Source organism: Lonchura striata, chromosome 5 (genome assembly GCF_050655825.1).
Source record: "Lonchura striata isolate lonStrDom1 chromosome 5, ASM5065582v1, whole genome shotgun sequence".
NCBI lineage: Eukaryota > Metazoa > Chordata > Aves > Passeriformes > Estrildidae > Lonchura > Lonchura striata.
In genome coordinates, this window is record NC_140707.1 from 25,448,033 (window position 1) to 25,464,167 (window position 16,135).

At 40.3% G+C, this 16,135-nt stretch overlaps 1 protein-coding gene and 1 long non-coding RNA gene across 9 annotated transcripts in view; one reads left to right on the forward strand and one right to left on the reverse strand.

Annotated features, from left to right (window-relative positions):
- Positions 1-16,135, forward strand: part of KCNC1 (potassium voltage-gated channel subfamily C member 1) — a 129,529-nt gene that overhangs the window by 19,524 nt on the left and 93,870 nt on the right. The gene's annotated exons all lie outside the window — the stretch shown is intronic.
- Positions 1-16,135, reverse strand: part of LOC146767307 (uncharacterized) — a 71,974-nt gene that overhangs the window by 18,348 nt on the left and 37,491 nt on the right. The window contains exon 1 of the long non-coding RNA XR_014955966.1: positions 1-16,135. This exon is cut by the window's right edge and continues 37,491 nt beyond it. This is a non-coding gene — a long non-coding RNA (uncharacterized LOC146767307).

Below are 16,135 nucleotides of genomic sequence, written 5' to 3' on the forward strand. Positions count from 1 at the left end.
CTTCCTGCTTACTGCAGATCCAGCCAAGGACACTTGGAATCAGCCAGGAGACACCGCCTCGTAGCACACAGCCCCTGCAGGGAGAAATCCTCTGGGGAAATCAGTTTATGGCAGATTTCATACCGTGCCAGCTTAACAGCATATGTATCCCTGTCCTTTTAGCACAGGTTGGAAGGAACAGTGTTTGCTAAGGCTACATAGCCAAAAAGCACACTTTAAAAATACACGCTGTAGTCAGATGTCTGCTTGTAACATTTATGACTTGGCAGATTGACTCGCACATCAGGCACACATTTGATGGTTAATTCTGAGCCCTAATGCAGCAGAGCAGTCTTCTACCTGGCTGGTGTCTATCCTTTTCAAAAGGCAAAGGAGTGCATAAATTATGTTTAAAAAGAGGTAGGCATTTTCTACCCACAGAGTGGAGTCACTGTAGGTGGATTATTATCCAGGAATACCGAAGAGGCAAGTAGTCTGTGATTTAACCCATTCTTTGTAATCTCCTTGCCTGCTACTGTTGGTACTGCTGGCAGTCTGAAATTAGCCATATGATACAATTTTTCAGGAGGTTCTGCAGCACAGCAGCTGCATTTCAGACAGTCAGCGGGAGTTAAAGCCCTAAAGAAAGGATTTTATTCTGAAATAATACCAGCTAAACCCTGCAGTAGCATCCAGTTGTCTCTGCTGATGTTGGCAGCTATGAGGTTGTTCTAGTTTACTCCCTCACCACAAATGCACTACCAATGCCATGTCTTAGCAGAACAGGATGAACTCTAAACCACCTTACAGATGACCAGCAGGATTTTGAAACCTATTTCTTCTCCAGTATCTTCACCACTGGGAAAACAAAAAGCAATAGTTTTCACGGTGCAAACTGAGTCATTTGTACGTCAGGATACAGACATGGCCTTTATCTAGCACAAATAAGGCACAGAGGTGTTCAGCTGAGCACAAACACCTGCATTTACTCCAGCCAAGAACATGGACTTCAACACTAAGCTTAAAGAAAGCATTGTGAATTGTGATGAAGAAAAAAAATAAGCATTGGGCTGAGCATCCCTAAATTCCAGTGATTTGCCTACAAACTGCTGACAGTGAGCATCTTCAGAAATAGGACCTATAAGAATAGCCAAAAAAGAGGAGGATTTATAAATGTATCAGATGAGTTTTAGATTATCATAGGTATCCCAGCTCTACTTCAATATTTCATATTTATGTAAAGAGAATAATATTGTCCTCATCCATAACAATTTTCAGAAGTTCAAAACACTTTACAAAAATTACTTAATCCTTTCAGTATCCTTAGTGAGATATGCAAGTATTCTTTCCATTTTATCACAAGATGTGTGATCTACAGCACAAAAAGATCTCACTTATTTCTTCAATTAATCAAAAGAAATAATTAACAAAAATGAGAAAATAGTCCTGGCTCCCTCTGCTTAAAAAAATTTTCACCAGACTCACCGCTGTCAGTAGATCTAAACAGGTCAAAAGCAATAATACTAAATCCAGGAGTATCTCTGCTGTATTTAGCAGCAATGGATGCTGCTCTAAAACCTGTGATTCTCCCTGAGAAGGGTAAGAAAGGCTCAGTATTTTCTGGGCAGATGGGCATCTGTAAAGTCATCTTGGTCTTTTCCCACGCATACCCATCTTTGTTCTCTAGCAAATGTGCAAATACCTTAGATTCACCAAGTGCCACTGAGGTGCAGGCTGGGACATGGATTTGTCCCTGTCCCCTCCTGACCACACACAGGGAGGAGGCCAAGAGCTGGTGGCCAGTGCATCCTCCAAGAGAAAGACACCAGGCAAGGTGAGCCAGAGCCACCTCTTGAGAGGAGACAGGGGAGAGATTTGCAAAGAAAAGAAAAGCTGTGGCATGTTAGTCAACACTGCAGTTTGTGCCTGAGGGCACAAATGAGAGAAGAATCCCACAAGAGGAAAGGGAGCATAGAAACACTTCTCAACAGCAACAGAGCACCTGCCCTTCCCACCTTCCTCCTCACCATCCCCTGCAGATGTTCCCCTTAGTGGCTTGACCATACTGACTTGCAAGGTGCTCAGTTTAAAACTATTGCCAGTAGACTGAAATTCTTATTTCTGTTCTGTATCACACAGGCATTGAGCAGAACTTCCATCATAGTCAGACATCTCATACCCCATAACAAAGAATACTGAAACGTTCCAGAACTCCTTCACCTTCCTTCAGCAGCCTGTGCATGGGATTGTCCAATGGTCCAGTTTTAAATCCCAAACATGCAGGATCCTTTCACACTCCCATGTTTGCTTATTGGAATGCTTTAGTTAATTAGATGAGCTCAGCTATAATACTGGGAGCATTGAAGTTCAGGCTCCTTGCTAAACAGAAATCTGGGCAAGGAGCCTGAACTTTCTGACTACCTTAAACTCCTGAAGCAGCTCTCTTAAGTAAAGCACTGCTCAGCTCTTCTCTTGGAGTTCTTGAGAAGTTTTGTATCTTGTTTGATAGTTGACCCTGGTGTTTGCTGGTATAGCTGAGCTGGAATTCTTATCTGTGATCTTGTCAGGGTTGAAAATTTTAATTTGCAACTATATTAACTTTCCACTTAAAAAAAATGAATATAAAAAGATAATTATGTTTCCCCACTCTTTTGTAACACAAATTGCAGAGAAGGATTGTAAGATAACACATGAATTAAGGGCACCATTGGCATAAAACTAAAGTCTGTTTCAAGACTGCCAAATGGTGCAGCACAGGAATAGCTATAGAGATTTCTAAAAATAACATTTCTACCATGAAAATTTCCCACAAAATTCCCCAAAAATATTTTGAAAACATACTACTGCCTTTTATTACTTTATTTTCCTGAGGGTAATTTATTATTTTCTTGGAGGAGCACTCAGAGAGCCCCATTACAGAACAAAGTCATGTCACGATAGCTCACTTAAGTAGGGAGACTGAGGTAGTTTTCAATGATAATTAGTATGAGGAAAAATAACCTTAATTTTTATAGGTACATATATCCACATACATATTTAAACTCTGAGAACTATTTCCTTCTTTTCTACAAATGTGGAGTTTAGTTGGAGAGTACAGGAAAAAAAACCTTTCTACAGAAAATAGAGGAGATCCTCTCCCAGTATTAATCTGTGGGACCCCAAGTTATTATGGTTTTTAATTTAGAAAAGTCACTGTGATTGTTTAATGAGTTCCTGTACTCTTCTTGATCCCTCAAAATACAAACCGAAAGCAGTCAGCTTGTTTCTGCAGGTGTGACTTATGAATAATTAAATAATCCCTACACATTTGTGAATATTTCCACAGCATTCATAAAACAGTTTCTGACATAATCCAGAGGCATCTGCAACAAGGCTTTTGACCTCTTGTATCAGAGTCCACCAATGAACCCAGTTGTTCCTTTGCATATTCCTAAGGTTGTGCCCCTCCATTAGAAAAGAATAACACCAGTGGAAACAGGAATTCAAACGCTGCCTCTCTATATCTTTAGCTTTTTCTCAGCAGAATATTCTCCTGTCATAAGAAGACAGAAACAGAGGCATTATGTTAACACCCATGCATCCAATTTTAAATCCCATGCTACTCCAACACATTAAAATCAATTTTTCCAGGGAGAAGGATAGTTTCCCCAAGAGTGGCTGTCATCTTGGGCCTCACCAATTTTCAGATCTCTCAGCTCACCTTTCTTTTTTTTTTAATAATATATTTATTACTTTTTAAAATCATCTTTGGTCAAAGTCCAGCCCAAGAAAAAACAGATCGAGAAGCTACTGATTCAAGAAACTTATCAAGACAGAGTTAGAGCTTGCTAAGGCATCTGATGAATTGAGGCACATGCTGCAACGTACCAGACATTTGTAGAGGAGAATTGGATGCCACATTGCTCATGTAGTGCCCACATACTGGGACTTTCTCAGGAGACTGACTGTACAGCCCTCATTCTTGCATCCCCTGTTCAGGGAAGTGAGTGGGGGAGCACAGCACAGCAAGGTTTTATCTGACTGGAGCAGGACACATTGGCAACAGCAATACTGGGAGATCCAGCACAGCAGCCTGGATGTTATCCATCTAATTTCAGTATCTAATCTCTCTAGACACTTATAATCTGACACTCAGTGGTGTGCTCCATCTTCGCTGATAGTGAAATCATTTAATACAAGTGGGTAGTGAGGTAGGTGACAAGCTGATTGATGGCAATATCTTCATTCAAAGCTATATAGCACCACCAGACAGAGGTCTAGAGCAGCTCAGGAGTTCTGCCTAAATTTGTTGGTATCCATGCAAGTTTATCATGCCAGAGTGTGGCTTCTACCATCTACTAAATCATTTTCCTACAAAGGAAAAGCCCATTAAGGCAGAGTGTCAGCATCTCACAGGATACTCAGCAGTGAGATTACAGTGAGCTTCATCATTTCTCCCTCCTGGCAGTCTGAATCTTTTCCACTGCCTTACAGAACCAGAAGGAGTGCTGGCTCCTTGAAGCTACCTGTACTTCAATTGTGACCTCAAGTGCCACAGCAGCAGAGATAGTGCTGTTTGACAAGCACCAGCACTGCCCATGCTTGGGGTCACAACTCTGTCCTGCACATCCTGCAGTGGGAATCTGACCCTTGGAGGCAAATTTGGTGTCCAACATTTGCTACAAATGGATGAGGGGTCCAGCAAGCTCTAGGAGCACAGATGAAAATACAGTGGTGCTCCTGCACATAGAAAGTAATTCCTGCATATTAAAACACATTATTCAAGCATGGAAAAGCCTTTGACTCTCTATTTCTTCATGGAGCTCCTTCTTGGAGAGCCCAGAGAGCAGACTGGATCCCACAGGGAATCCCTAAAATGTCCACTCTTGATGAGTCTGCAATCAAAGCCTAAAGGCAGGCTCATGTAAAGGAAAAAGGGGCTGTACCAAGTTTATGAAGAAGAAATGTCTGTTTCTTTCCTTTCTTAGGGGCCTTAAGCACATCAGGTTGCCTACTTTTCTCCAGCCCTTAAGCACAGCTGCCTCTAGGGAAAGCAATGGCAGAAGAGTCCCTGTCCACCCTTGTATTGCCATGGAGACACAACCTGACTACAATTTCTGCAGCCACAAATTCCCTCAAATTCAAAGGGGTTTTAAGTCTGTAGCCAACCTATTGTTCTGCCTTAAGGAAAAATATATGGGAAAGGGTTTTCTCACTTCCATCATCAGTCTCAGAAACCGAGTCCAGTTTCAAACTCACTGTTCAGACCTGCACAAGAGCATCTGAATGCATTTTAAACTTGCTCCTGTGGGGACAAAAAAAATCAAAACACCTTCCCTATAATTCATTAAAGAATTCTAGAGCTAATTCTTGCCAAATTCTTCCATGCTTCATTCAAGGTCTACATCGTGGGGCTGTTTCTAACCCAGCAGCAGCACAAAGATGAGCTTTCAGTAAAACCTGCACTGTCCAAGGTGTTCCAATGGGCATAACCAACAACATTTCCCTACAAAAGGCTGAATTTACATTGTTGGCAGTAAGACTGTGCCGTTCCAGCATTTTACACCCTTTGAACAGTGGGGATAAGATGAAGAGAATTTTATGGCTCGTGATTGCCTTTCTTAATGAAGGAGCTTTGTCTCTCCCCTTGCCGTGTGTTGTTGCAGTTTCTGTGGTAACGACTGATTGCACAGAGAAAGAAGTCAGTGTAAATTGCTGGCATGTAAACAACAGCTACCTTTGAGTCTGGTTTATATCTATACCTTTTCTGACTTGGTTTGCGATCCTTTTCTACAAGGTAATTGTTAATGCCTGCAGCATTTATTATTTTCATTTGGAAGCCATTGAGCAAATGGCCTATGTGACATACCTCACATGCCACACTTAGCAAATACAGAAGTACAACTTCTGATTTAGGATAAAGTCCATCTGATTTTTGTCCACATAGGAAAAATTAATTCTTTAGAAAATCAGATGTGAACTTTCTCAATGAAAAGGACAAAACAGAAAACATAAAAATACAGAGAATAAAATATATACGCATATATATTAGCAAATAGAAGATGACATAATGTGAAAGATAAGAGCAGGTAAAGCTTTTTTCTATACTGTTTCAATGGAAGAAATTGTGTGTGAATCTCAGGCAGTAAAGCATTTCAAGTGACTGCAATAAAGCAACAAAGAAGTCCAGGCTTAATAGGTTTCATTTTAGAAAAACAGTTCATATGCAAAGTTAAGGTTTCAGTAACCATACGTAAAACCTTTAAAATAACTCAGGAAATGCCTTCAGAAATCAAGACTGCAATGATTGGTGCCATTTCTTTCACTACCCACATCTACTCACACCCTACTTCTCTAGAAACACATTCTCAAAATGGAAGCAGCTTCTCAAGCACCAAGTTGTGTTTCTGGTTTACTGAATTCCCACAGAGTACTGAAGTTTCATTGAGTAGCAACTAAGGCATCCAGACAAATTTGTTTAGTCATGAAAGGAACAGAAGAATGGAAGACAAACAAGTTGCAAGAATGGAAACTCCTGAACTAGTTTTCCACCAGCTTCTCACCATCCACATATGCTTTATGAAATGTGTGTTGAGTAAGATATAGGACTAGCTCCTTAAAAAAAATGGGGCACAGTCATTCATTCTTCTCAATCCAGCTCTGAAGAATGCTCCTTAACACAGAAGTTTCAGGCTACCATAACCACAGCATTCTCAGCTAAATTACTTTCTTACCTGAAGGGTAAAAGTGATACCAAATATGCCATAGAAATATGCTGACATACACCAATCACTTGGCAGCCCAAATCCCGCTGCAGTCAATAGACTTATACTGGCAGAAGCAAAGTGGAGCTATTTCTTGAAGTTGCTTGATGTGCTGGTGACATGGCTGAAAATAAACAGCCCCAGCACCATATATTGGGCTGGAAAGCCCAGTTGTTGGAAACCCCCAAGTGACCATGGCAAAACTGGCTTCAGGTTGGCTGTGGCACCCAGGAGTCAGGGTAATGGTGGTGTCCAGCTCATCCTGGAGCACTCAGACTCAGCAGTGCTACAACTGCATTTCCAGCGTTGCATGTGTTACATGCAACATTCTTTAATACTACATTACTTCAGTTTCTGAGTGGAGAGGGACCTCGAGCTGCTTTTCACAGGGGAGTTCTCCTGGGCAGGGCTGCTCTTTGGCTTTTAGCATTTCCTTTCACAACAGGCAAGAGCTGTTCCTGTCACCTCCTGGCTATTTGTCGTTGCTCTCCAACATCATATCAAGCTGTCACACCAGGACAGCTACAGAGCTGCAAGCACTTTGAGTCAGCATGGCTTCACAGCGAGGGGGATGGCCCTGGAAAGGCAGGAGCAGCCTCCCCTCCCAGCTCAACAGCTGCTCCAACAGGGACAACCTCAGGTCACCCACAGCTGCTCTCACACCAGAGGCTCCAAAGGCTGCCTGGCACAATCGCGTAGGCAAGGAGGAAAAAAGCAAAATCCCAAAGGCCACACTAAAGACGTCCCCCAAGGATTAGCTCTGTTTTAATCAATCCAAGTGACACATCTGCCACATGTCAACAGCTTTCATTTCTCCTTGATGTAGCCTCTCCTTCCTCTCAGTGGTTCAGATGGTCAAATCTGGATCCAATCCACTTTCAGTTTGGGCAAATCCCTACTTGGGATTTCTCGATAACCGTGTGTTTGAAGGCAACTAGGATCCAATCCATGCCCTTGGAAAAGGACACTCAGCAGATCCAGAGGCCTGGTTCTTAAGGAAGAATTCCATGCTCAATTCAGGCATTCCCTTTCCATGAAGTGTTATATGGCAGATGAAAGGCAATGCTTAAGGCACCTGATGGATATTGAAGGATACTTTTTGATTCCCAAATTTAAGCAATAATTATCTCAAGAGAAATTGGTACCTAAGTTAACAAATCCTACTACAGATTTGTCATTTTGAGAAAGGATACTCTAGTGAATTTTTTTAATTGCCATCAACTTAAATTGACTTTTCTAAACAGAGATCCATTATTTTACAAATGGCCCTCTCTGATTCTACTGAAATTAACAGCTTTTTTAAAAAAGAAATTAATTTAATTTGCAGGTTAACTACAAGTTTTCCAATTATTTAGCCAGCATTTCACTATACCAAGAGAAACATCAATACCTTTTTTTATCCAGTTATAAGGGAAATATATCTCATTGCTTGAGTAGATAAACCATCACCTACCACTTGCTTTAGGAGAGATTTTTTTTTAATTATGATTGGCTAATATTTAACCTAGAATTAAAACAGAGATAATATCTATTCTATTTCTCAGACCACTAGCCCAAGGCAAGCAAAAGGGAGGAGCGAAGTATGTGGAAATCAGACATTTCGTGATACTAATTAGTATTTCAAGATGTCATGGGTTTAAACATTTCCCCACATATTTATTACACTGCCCTTGGACATCAGCAAGCATTTCAATATTGACTGCAATGGGAAGAGAACCTCACCTATATTCTGTCCTCCATACTGAACTAAACAACTCATCTAGTATTGACAGATGTCTGAGACAGCAGGACTTTTATGCTGCACTGATGCTAAATACAGCAATTGGCAGCCTTGTCTCTGGCCAAGTGAGTTTGGACCATCAGAGACAGCATTTCTGTAACTCCTCCTGACAGGAAGAATTAATTGTTTTATCAATTTTCCCTGGATTTAAAAACCTGTATTAATAATTTGCTTGCTTGTAAACTGCAAGATAAATTGGTGCCAGTATTTAATTGTAGTCTTGGCAGAATCCTGTAGCAGTCTAACTTTTCCTTAAAACATAGATGTTCTTCACAGGTTTTTGGGATTTCATTCTGAGAACAAAGGATTCAGTGGAGCAGTGCATTAACAGCCAAGGTTTCATGTTTCTGTTTATCTGGGAGGGTTCTGGCTAGGAACAAGCCTTGGATGCCAAGAGATCTATATACAGAACATGGCCTTAGTGATTAGGTCCTAGGATGTGGCATACAAAACACAAACAAACAAACAAGAGCAAGAAACAAAGATGCAGATTTATGATCCAAACCAAGAAGCCAAGAGTACTTGTGGAGATTCCCATAGCAAAGGAAGAGGAACGAGTGAGAACACAAAGTACTACAAAAACTGTCAGTTATTTAAGGCAGAACTGGTAAAAATGAATTGGAAAGTTTCCAAAGAATGCCTTTTTGCTTTATTATTTATAATGGCAACTGCTTTGTATAAACTACCTTACACAATTGTTTTTGCCTTCACCCTGATTTATCTTACTTTCCTTGACAGATTCTGCCAGAACTGTTTAATAATAATTTGATGTGCTACATGCAGATTTTCCTGCCTACCCTCCACCCTCACATAGAACCCAGCAGTCTCACTGCAAATCACATAGGGATCCACCATGCAGTTTCTCTACATAAAAGATGTTGCTTTGCTTTCAGACAGAAAAGGTTTGGATTTTTTGAATGTCATTCAGAAGCACAAGAAATTAAGGGAGAAAAAGAAATACATTACCACTATGATGCTTAAATATTCCTTAGGGATACTCTGCACTCCCAATTCACATTCTCTGCTTCACCTGCGTGCAGAGCTCCCAGAGACACTAGAAAAAGGGCCAGACAGAGGGAACAGAACTGAGAAGCAGAAAACTGCTAACAAATATGTTTTTTTGCTTTTTGAGCATATTGCTAAATTAATAAAATTTCTTTAAAAATATACTTTGCGTGCATTCAATGTTTTCTTAAATGCTCTTCAGTGTTTGGAAAACAATATTAAAAACCAAGGAGATTGGGAAGGAACATTAAGAGATATAAATTCAATTGAAATATTAGTTCAAATTCCATCTGAAATCAAAAATCAGAAAAGTAAGATACAAGTGACAGGAGCTGATAGCAATGAATAGTGTGGAACAGCTGAGACTTAAGTCCATTTTAGGGCACCCAGAACAGGCATGGACATAGACTTTGCTGGACAGGTTGGAGTAAGACATGAGACAACCTGCAACCTGCCAGAGAGAAGAAAAACCCATAACTGAATCTGATTGAAATTTTGCTGCAGTTGACAGTAGAAAGAAACCAGAAGCTTGTTCTTTTAAATAGGCTGGGAACAGGAGGACCTGTCCAAATGTTACATGCAATTTTTTCAGTTATGTATTAAAGTCCCTCGTGTGCTCCTCCAATTAACTGAATTAAATCAGTTGATCAGGGTTCTTAATTTGCCCATAGAATAACATCCTGACAAGGCATGTGATTTTTGCATGATATTTTTGTGGTTGGGTTTGTTTCTTTTCAACTACACTGAATTAAGATTTTCTAGGATGGAAGGAAATAAAAGAGCTGTGAGATCTCAACGTGGCACTAACTCAAGTAGGACAACAATGGTGCTTTTGTATATACCACCTGTTAAAGTAAGTCATTCCCACTTATGGGTAACAGTTAACTCAACTGTTAATTTGTGTGGTGCTTTACCACCAAAATCTTTCTTCCCCTTGTCCTCTCTGTGAAGCCATGACTTGCAGATACCTGCAAAGTCCTCTAACTAAGAGCTTTAAGTATACTTGAGACCGTAGCACATTTGATAGGTCATTATTTATCACCATTCATCAAATAGGAAGCAATTAATTTTTAATGGAAAGATCAAGTCAATACATCAAGAGGGGGTGTTTTTTGACAAGCCACAGCTTTATGAACTGCTGGGAGAAAATGAGCCTGTAGGGAAGCAGGAAACCTTTTATTTACTAGTGAGGAGAATCCTAACGGGTCTCTCTAGTGTTGTGATATGCAAGGTAAAACACACCAACATTTAAAATCACATAGGTCAAATATTTCCCTCTCACACACAGCCTGGTGTCCTTCTTTCCAAATATTTTCAGTGAGAGTTCATTTTCCTTCCTGCTTGCCCTCTCACTGAACAAAAATAATGCTACCAAAAGCACATTGCACACAACTGAAATGGAAAAACAGCTAACAAATACAAAGTAGTCAGAATGAACTAGGCTGGTTTAATCTCATTCTGATTTAACAAGGTTATTTTGTTTAACAATTATTCTACGTCCTTCAGAAAAAAAAAAAAAAAAATCAGAGAGAGAGTGCAACCATGCTGCTTCCAAGAAGCAATTAGTTTACACAAATCTCCTTTGAGTAACATAAGAAGCAGAGTCTTGTAGTCTTTCCCCTCTCAGGATATGCCTTCCTGAAAGAAATGATTCCAGAGGGATGCTAACCTGGCACATAGCCATAAAGTCCTCCTGCCTCAGGCCTGGCCCTCAGGCCTCAAAAGTCATTAATGCCTCCAGAGGAAAAGCCTCTCCAGGAATATTGTGTTTGTACCAGCTTCACTTCAGACAGCCCCTACAACTCGCTGTGGGGATGGAGAGAGGAGCAGAGAGGGAAATCCTGCGTGGAGAGATATCACAGCTGCTCTCGCACATGTAAGGAGACCCTGGCAGCTCAGGGACAGCCCGATGAGGATGGAGGCACTGAGCATTCAGCACGTGCCAAATGAAGGAGATGGACGCACAAATGTTCCACAAATGCTGTATCAGAGAGAACTGGAGATGCTCCAAACTCTGCTGATAATCCCCCAAGACACAAAGTGAAAAGCACATTGCTGCAGAATGGAAGTCACGCTCCAGATTCCTCCTGGCTGGGGAAGGAGGGAAATACCACACACAGAGGAATGGAGCTTTTCCTCTCCTAAAACATCTCTAAAAGATCAGAAACTAAAGTATAACAGAAAGCCATCGAGTCTCCTCTTACAGGTCACTGAGGGGCTGTGGATCCTGGGTCTGGCAGCCACCCAGAAGGACAGGTGGATATAAACACAAAGGATGAGTCGACCAGCCACCTGGGACTGTAGGACAGAAAGGTTCAAAAGCCAGAACCATGGACCAGAAATGGATTATCATGCTCCAGGAGCAGGCACAAGGTGGCCTCAGCAAGGGGATACAATTCTTATTAGCAGTAACAAAAGAAAGTCTTCCCTTCTGCATCCCCTAAATCCATCTTTCTTACTATCTTTGACACTTTAATATATCTCTCTCCCCAGAACAATATTGTTGGGACAGGACTGAAATAACATGATGCTGTATTTTCTAGCCACAAGAATAAAAAGGATGCAGAGCTCAGATAAATTCTTACTAGGGTCATCTAACAAAACACAGCAGCAACAAAATATTTCGTAGTCCCTCTGCATGTATTGCAGAGAACTTTTAAATTGAGGGCTGTGCTAACTTGGCTGAGGGTTGACCATTTTGCCACAAAGATCGTAGAACAATTTTTTTCCCAGAACCTGCTTTGTGAAGGGACAAGATGCTGAAAATACTTTAGGGATAATTTTTTGATACAAGAGAAGAAGAAATCAATTAGCAGTGAGGTTTCTCTTTCTTTGAATCTAACAGGAAGTGATGTTTTAGGAATGAAAACCTCTCTAGTGTTTCATGGATCCTCTGAATTCTTAGAGCAGCTAGGCAGCTTAGACAGGTAGGCAGACACTAATGGTGATGGCTGGACCAGCTGGGTATGAACCACAACTGAAAACACATTTCACAGTGCTCAGAGCAAACACTATGGTCCCAGCCCTTCAGTAGCAACTGGAATTAGGAGTTAATGGATCCAAGTGTGTTCTTGCATCACTATTGCCATGGCCACTGCATTAATTTTGGATTATTGCCTTACTGATTTACAGTGAGTCCCAAGAGATCAAAACCAAACTGCTGATCTCCCTCATCCTTCCCTTCTTATATCTTACTGCCAGAGAATCTGTAAGAGCTAGTCAGATTTAACCCTTCCATAATTCTTAGTTCTATCTGAAAGCTCTAGTGCAACGTGAAATTGGTCTTGTTTAGTGTATTTAAAGTTCTAAAGAGATTATTCTGAGCTTAGTATAAATCACAATGGAAAGAAGTCTGCACTCAAGAGAAGGGATTTCCAGGCCACTTAATGACTTATCTGTAGTCTCTATTTCATTCTAATGAAATAAAGGAAGTACTCTGACCCTGTGAAATGTTTTCAGTACCAGAGAATCATTATTAAAGACACATAATTGTGATGTTATGAAAAACCCAACCTCAACCCTGTGTCCCTTATTTTGCATTTCTAAAACTAACTTCAGTTCAATGTAGTCCATAAATGTCACAAAGAATTGAAAGTCCACCAATGTCCACAGGAAGATTAGTGCTAATTGGTAGTGATCTTCAAAATTAAATCAGTTCAGAAATGTTAAAAGAAAACTATAAAGTGGTGACTTACCACTGAGTCCTGGGAAATATCATTGCTAAGGAGTTGCACTAATTAGAGAGGGGAACAAAAAAAAATATGACCCCAATCTAGCTAAGGGCTCAAAAAACTTAAACCTATTTGAACTGGGCATCAAAGTTATTCGCTCTTCAGAATTAAACATATAGTTCTTGCTTAGCTGGACTATGGCTCAGAAATAGGAGACAATATATCTCTCTTATTCATCTTGAAAACTTCTTTAATTATATGTTGGTGATCCAAGTAAGGCTTAATCCTCAGCTCTTTGAAAACAGCCTTCAATTCTGCAGTTCTCAGTTTTCCCATTTTTAGCCCCATAGCACAAGACATTGTGCACGGTACTTGCTGGCATAGCTGGCTCGGGTACTGAGCATGGCATTGCAGACTCTTTTCATCTGCCTCCTCCCTCCCTAGAGCTGAGACTGATGCATGCTGTCTGTCCCTCACAGACAGTCAAACAAAATTTTCATATCTTCTAAGCCACCTCTGGGAGGTGGGCATGTCACCTAGCAAGGGACACCTGCACCCCCCAGCTGTGTCTGCCCAGCTGTGCCCATCCTCACAGGAATCCAACTCCTTTCCTGTAATTATTTCAACTAACATTTTCTAGAGCTCCTGAAATATATGGCTGTTCTTGGGTACCATTACATCAGTTAAAGGGCATGGGTCTGGGACGGGTCCCTTCACCCCATTAAACAGAGTGATAGCATTTTAAAAGATTTTTGGATCCCAATAAGAAGGGAAGTTATTCAGCAATTTTGCAAAGCTAGCCCATTTTTAGCCAGATTCCAGCTTGCATTCCTAAGAGGCCTAAAATCCAAATGAAGGAAACATTCCCTGAAGTGGCATCCTATTCTGCATTCCTGACTTTAAAGGAAGGTATTCAGGATCCTATCGTTCACTGTATCCCTTTCTCATTTGGCAATTAAGGCAGGATTTTTCCCACTATGTTCATTTTGACGACTATTTTTCCCCTCTCAGAAGGCCTGCAGTGAAAGGCAGGTTTCACTGCAATCAATGCCAGCATTCAATGATTTGAGACCAGGTCAGCATTTCAAATCACCTCTTCTCGGGGCTAATTTCTAAATTACTGTAAGGAATATGTAAGGACTGCATGATGGTGTAGCTCCTCTATAAGAATATGAAAATTCAAGGCTAGTGATAGGCCTGAAACTCTGGGTATACCCTGGTAAATACTTCATACAGAGTGCACACTTTGTTCTCATCTCTAGCATGGAAATACAGCCAACACCATTTATCTGCTAATTCTGAAGCACAGGAATATGGTGTTTGTAGGAGAAGATTTCAATATAATACTGGTGTAATATATACACCACTATAAAAATCACTGAAATGCAATAACATTGTTGCACATTTATTGCTTCTAACCAACTCTATAAAATGTAAGCTTTGCTTCCCTCCAAGGGTTTTGGGAGAAAGCCGATCTTCACTCCACAAAGTGTTATTTGCAAAATGCTCCTACCTTGCCAAACCATTAGATGTAAACCTTTTTTAAATAGTGTGCAGGATATCATAAAGCCTAGATAGGCTTTGAATGACTCCACATCTCCATTCGCTCCCTTTGGAGTCATACAAGTGCTCTTTAAACATGATACATGTTTTAATACACTATCATTACTTCCTATCTTTAGTCGATTACTTCCCAAGCACAACCAAGTAGTCCTTTTTGCTTAGCATTAAGGACTTGGAGACAAGGCTGTTATAAAGGAAGAGGATCTGCCTTAAGAATGGTCCAAGATTTTCTAGATGACCCCAGAGGAAGGATGAGGTGAGCAGTGGGGTCTACAAGTCAATTAAACCACTTGAAATCCACAGTATTACATTAATTCTAATGTTAAATTACTGTGCATTAACTGGATTGGCCCACACAATCGTTTTGTTCTTATGAGGTATTTTTACTACATCGCTGTAATGACAAAAAGAAAGAAAAGGCGGAGAACCTCAAGTCCAAATCATTTAACTTTTAAAGCTTGACATTTAGCTTAAAATATAATTTTGCTTCCAGGTTCCACATTTAAAGCTGCAAGGAAACACACCTACTTTTATCAAGGAATCCAAGAGATTTATGCTTATTTATGCAGAGCCCGAACACATAAAACACAGCTGGCAGGATTTTAATTTCTATCAAATTCAAATCACAAAGAGTCCTTCCAGCCTGATTTAGCATCAGTACCAAGACCTACTTTAACCCAATCAGGACTATAAAAATCAACAACAGCATCTGGTAGGAAACTTGAAACCCCTGCCATCCAAAAGGTAAGAAAAACCTCAGTCGATTTCAAAAAGATTAGGAAGAATATCTTGTCAGTAGTGTTTTCTTGGCTTTCAAAGAGAACACTCATCCTGTCTGAAATCCATTCACTTGGCAGACCAGAATTGCCTAGATGCAGTTCTCTACTGCATAAACTTTACATTTTTAGTCTCTTTTAATTACTTGGATTTAGACAAAATGAAGCCACTTAAGACCTGGCAGAAAATTACCCAATTAATATTTCCCTTCTCATCAAGTCAGAAGATTAATTACGCATTCTAATAAAGGCTTAAGGACTTGTTTCCCACAGCTGCTGACCATTTTCATCTTAAACAGAAAATGCCTTTAAACACATGCTTAGCTTAATTGCCTGAAACATCCTTCCAGACTGAATGGTTCTATTGATTGTCCTAAGAAGTTAGGCAGAAGAGATGGCCAGAACCTGAATGCTTAGAACCCAGGAGGAAAAAAGGAAAATAAGAAAAAAAGTTGAAATATCTAACTGTAAAACTTAATAAAGTAGGCAATAATTCATATTTCTCATGTCTCAATTCATTATAGTGTACAACATGACATCAGCAAATTACCATAGCTTGTATTGCTACCATAAGTAAAATAAGTTAGCTGGTGGAAAATAGGATAATAACAGACCAGG